The 5,151-nt window shown below is 50.0% G+C and overlaps 1 protein-coding gene across 1 annotated transcript in view; it reads left to right on the top strand.

Annotated features, from left to right (window-relative positions):
- The window catches only part of METTL27 (methyltransferase like 27), a 4,092-nt gene extending 3,701 nt beyond the window's left edge, over positions 1-391 (top strand). The window contains exon 5 of the mRNA XM_006033801.3: positions 1-391. The gene's annotated coding sequence lies outside the window, so the exon portion shown is untranslated.
- The last annotated feature ends 4,760 nt before the right edge of the window (positions 392-5,151 follow it).

The following is a 5,151-nucleotide window of genomic DNA, read 5'->3' as shown; positions in this document are numbered from 1 at the left end:
TGAACAGATAGTCTGGGGTGCATCTCAGTTGGATGGGTATCAACATACTCTGGATGGTGCTCTGTCCAGCTGACATCTGGGAACATACAAAAAGCTGATTCATCAACAGGGCAGCCTGTTTACCCAATCGTACCTACTGTGCCACCCCGATGATTCTCCAGCTGCCATCTCTCCTCAGCTTCCTCTCTTCACCTCCCAGCTCATGTTCCTGGTAGTACCACCAGGCTCAGTCTATCCCAACTCAAACACCAGGTGTGACCATCTCCTACCCTTCCTCCCTTTATCTCCCAGGTCACTAAGTGAGCCATCACAACCTCCACCTGGTGCCATCCTCCAGCAGCACTAGACTATTTTTTTTAAATAAAACCTTTCACGTTCCAAGCCAAATCAACCAAATCAATTCCAAATCCGAGTCATTCAAGAGTCATTCCATATGTGGCCCTACTACCGGCAAACATCCGCCACCCCTACCAGGGGCTTCAGATGTTTCCAAATCATTTCGCAAGCATCCTATGTGCAGGCCCAAGCCTGGAGACTTGGGGTTCGAATATCCCTGGGTTTCACTTGCCCTCAGCTGTACGGCTGCAGGAGCAAGCTAGGGAGGAGTCTCCCATTTCCATAAAGTGGGCGTAACACCGAGATCTTCCCAAGGGTAATGAACGTGGGAGGGTAACATTACCTCCGCAGGTACTACCCCATGCCAGAAAGGTGGTTATCCCCTGTCCCTGGGAAAACCATGGTGATCATGGTATTTCCCCTGTGACCATCTGGTCCAGCTCCATTTAAATAGCTCTTGCCAGTTTTCCAACAGCCTCTACCAAGCTAGACCTTTGTGCTCCACCTTTTCTTCACCTGTGAGCTGCCTTAGGATCTAGGTCTTATGACTGCCTTTCCTCTCCCATTGCTTGTACAGAGATTCCTCTTCATCCTCTCTCCAGCTTTTGGGGGAAATTAGGGGCAGCTCAGGACTCCTCATCCCCACCCCTGTTCCCCATTTCAAATGATCTCAGCCCAAGCCCTAGTTGGACTGGAAAACAGTAAATAACAGCTCCCCATTCACTTGTTTCATGCCATTCATAATTTCATAGGCCCCCATCTTACCCCAACCCTCAGTTATCCCTTTGCCAAGATGAAGAGATGGGGACTTCTTGTTGTCTCATCTAGAAGCTGCTCTGTACTAAATCACCCCCTTGCCTTTCTGTACCTTTTTGCACTGTACTCTCTGTTCTGTGAGATGGGGTGACCAGAGCTTTCCCCGCAGCTCAGCTCCCTGCCAGGCCCTTGCATCTTTAAAACCACAGTCTCCCTTTCCTCCAGCCTTGAAGATCCCTCTGGATAACTTCAAGACCTGCTGCCTCTCCTCTGTCACTGTCTCCCCCTCAGCAATAGCTGGGCATGTGGGATGGTGAGACTGTGCCCGTCTGCCTTGGCACCCAGGACTGTCTCTGTTTCCCTATTTGCATTCTGCTGTTGTTATCTTTGTCAGATACCGAGTCTGTAAGCATTTAGGGGCAGGGAGTGCTCTGTTCAGTGCCCGCTGCAATGGGGCCTCTGAGTGCTACACCAATACAAGTAATGATCCTAATGCACCACCTCAACAAGTCTAGACTGTTGGTACTTTATCTTTGACACCATGTTCAAACTGGCCTGGGAAAGGGGTAGTAGCAATGAGTAACAGGTGGCTGGATCAGTCACTAGTCCACTTAGACAGTCACACTTTAAAGCCTCTCTACTTTGCCTATCCTTGGTCCTCTTGTCCCCCAAAGTTACTGTCCCCTGCCAAAGCAGTTCCTCTCTAACAGAAAGACAAAACAACAGCAGCAGCTTCCCTCAGCTGAGCTCAGGGTTATCCCACTGGGCAACATGTCACCAAGGATCATGGTTCTCTCTGTTTAAAAATTGCAAATTCTCTGATAACCCCCAAATTCTCTGATTTAAGAAACCCTAAATCCACATTTTTCCACAGTTAAAATGAAATGACATTGTCTCTCAATTTAACACAATGTTTTATTCAAATATCAAAAATTTTAAAGCAATTTGGAAGCCTACCAGTGCCTCAATCATTATAATAAAATACATTCTAAATACCTATACATTTTGGCATTTGATTTTGTTTCTTTTTATCATGGAAAATCAGAGCTCCCCCTGCCCTCTTCGCTCACCAGGATACGGGTCCAGGTTTGGCTGTCCCCTCCCCCCACCCCTGGTGCTTTGTGTCACTGAGCAACTGTGATAGGCTGTGCCCTGCCATTGCCCCCCCTCCACTCCTCCTGGTACCCTTCACTCCCAACCCACAATCCCCTGCCACTCCAAGCCATGCCAGCGCCCCTCCTAACCTGCAGTCCCCTGTCCTTGCCAGTGCCCCTCACTCCTGACCTGCAGACCCCTATCCCTGCTGACCTGCAGCCTCCCCACCCCCCCAGCTCTGCTAGTGCCCCTCACTCAACCCACAGTCCCCTGCATCCCCCCAAGCCATGGCAGTGCCTCTCACTCCTGACCCACAGCCCCCCTGACCCTGCACTCACAACCCCCTGCTCCACCCAGCCCTGTTGGAGGGGCCCCCCAGCTGCCTTCATCCCACCCAAGCAAGAGCATAGCAGGGGTATCCAGATCCCTGGTCATCACTCACTCCTGGGCAAAGTGGATATCGTCTGTCTCTAGCCTCAAGCTAGGGGTTTAGAGGTAGCACAGCACTTTGCACACTCACCACATAGGTGTCTGCTGACAAGGGCAAAGGCAGGATAGATTGCCCCAGCGTTGCTGAGGCACCCCTTGCGTGGGCCTCGTCCTGCCAGCACCAGTCCCTGTGAGTGATCAGCCGTCACCCCTGTAGTGCATGGCTCAGGGGGGTCAAGCAGGGCCCAAGCACTGATGCCAGCACAAGGTGTTTCCTGTAAGTTTAAAGCTGACTGGCAACACCTACAAATGGGACAGATCATGGAGCAGCATCATTGCTATCATCCCCTAGCTTTCCAGCTGTGTTTATTTCCCAGCCTCAGGCCCAGGGGACCTCCTCACCCACCAGCTAGGCCAATAGCTGACCCACATTCTACTGATGCAAGCTGGGCTAGGAGCGTGCCAGCTGGAATGATCACCAATGATTCCTGGCTGGCCACATATGCAGTGTAATTCTGTGGTATTGGCTGGCCCAGAGCCAGCACTGGCAAGTAAGAAGTGCTGCGTGGCAGGAGCTAGGGCCAGATAGGGTGCCACACATCTCCAACCCCAGCTGGGAGTGCAGGGAATCCAGGCATTAGCCTGATGCACTAGCCAGACAGACTGCACCTCACCTGCATTTACGGGATGTGGCCTGCTCCCCAGTCCCCCTGCTGGAGCAGCAGATCCACTCTTGGGTGGTTTCCAGTGCTTCTTAACTGCAGCTCAAATGGAGCCTCTGTGGTACCAAAATGTGTATTACAAACCAGAAGAGATCAGCTAGGACAGAATGGAACAGGATCACAAAGAGCATGTCCCCATGAAGCCCCTACAGCCACCCAGACCTCACGCTGCAAGGCCCAGACTCCAAGATGTGATCCCATATTCAGAGATGCCCCTATGGACCGCTGTCACTCCAAGCTGGAAGGAAAGAGGTGCCTGTTTGCTGCCTCTGCCTCTGGCAGGGTGCCTTTTGCCAGGAGGACTCTGATTACCAGGTGGTGCTGGTGCCTGCAGCATTGTACAGCAATGATCCAATTAGGGGAGCCCAGCTGTGCCCCCCTGTCCTAGAGTGCCGCCCAAGCAGGTGCTCAGCATTTGTGTAAGGGGCCTCAGGACCCCTTGTGTGGTACCCAAGATTAGTAATCATTTCTGCAGCATTTGTCTGTTTAAATTACAGTCAGTGTGCCACACCTGCATAAGCACAGGTGATTCCATGCTGAGCCCTTGCGGGGAGGGATGGGGATAGTTTGTGGAAATGGTAATTAAACTAAGCTTCCCCCTCATCCTTCCTGGTCCTGGATCCCCTCCATGTGCTGTGATAGGAGAAAGAACATGCAGAATTCAGGGTAGATTTGCATCTTATAGACTAAAACAGAGATGTATATCTTAAGTTTTTATGAGCCTGAGCTCACTTCATCTGAGGTTGTGAAAGGACAAGCACAGAGCAGTGTATAAAATGGAGTGATTTGGGGCAGGGCTGGGAAAGGCAAACAAGTAATAAGAACATAGGGAGAAAAGGGTTGCAAAAGCTAGTCCAGCAAATGGGATAACCTATAGTCCCTGTTTAAACCATATTTAACAGTCTAGTCTGGATGATTTCTTGTTCTGCAACTTCTTGTTCAAGTTGTTTATTTAAAAAGTTTTGCTGTCTAAGAACAGCTACCCTGAGATCAGCAACACGTCCAGAGAAGTTGAAGTGTTCTCCCACAGACTTGTGTATCTTTCTAGAACTACTGTCAGATTGGTGTCCACTTATTCTTGCATGTAGGGATTGTCCAGTCTGTCTGATGTAGATAGAAAAGGGCACTGTAAGTAGATGATGGTGTATATGATATTGGTAGAGTTGCAAGTGAATGAACCTTGGATATTATAATCTGTATTACTAGGTCCAGTGATGCTGTGCTCCATGTTGATGAGGGGGCACAGCTAGCATCTGGGTCCATTGCAAGTCCTAGTGGCATGGTGAGAATCAGAGTTAGGTAATGGAGCTTGGCTGTAGAGGATGGATCTAGTGCTGTGCTTAGGATGAAAGCTGGTGGTGTGAAGGAAGCTGTGACAGTTGGTTGGTTTCCAATACAATGTGGTGATGTAGCCATTGCAAACCTTCACCATGGTGTCTAGGAAATGAATTTGCTGGGTGGAGTGTTCCTGACTTAGGTTGATGGAGGTGTGGAAATTGTCCCAATGCTCAAAGAAAGAACATGGTCACCAGACACCCAGGAGGACAGAGAGGCTGGGCAGAGACAGGCCCATTGTAAGGCATCTATGGAATTTGTGTGTGTGGAGCAAGGTGCAGTTGACAGGCATGTGGCATGGGGTAATATGGGGAGGAAACCTGTGGGGGAAAGGCGTGGACAGTTTTTACATCCTCACTTTTTAGCATCTTCACTTGACCAAGAGGCCTAGCCCATCCTAGCAAATAGAGGCCTGGCTTCAACTAGTAATTTCTTCATCACCTTGCAGCTGAACAACAGCAAAAAACACCTGAGCGAA

Source organism: Alligator sinensis, unplaced genomic scaffold (assembly GCF_000455745.1).
Source record: "Alligator sinensis unplaced genomic scaffold, ASM45574v1 scaffold201_1, whole genome shotgun sequence".
In the NCBI taxonomy this organism is placed as follows: Eukaryota; Metazoa; Chordata; order Crocodylia; family Alligatoridae; genus Alligator; species Alligator sinensis.
The sequence above is the reverse complement of the archived record's forward strand: the minus strand, read 5'-3'. Positions and strand labels throughout refer to the sequence as shown.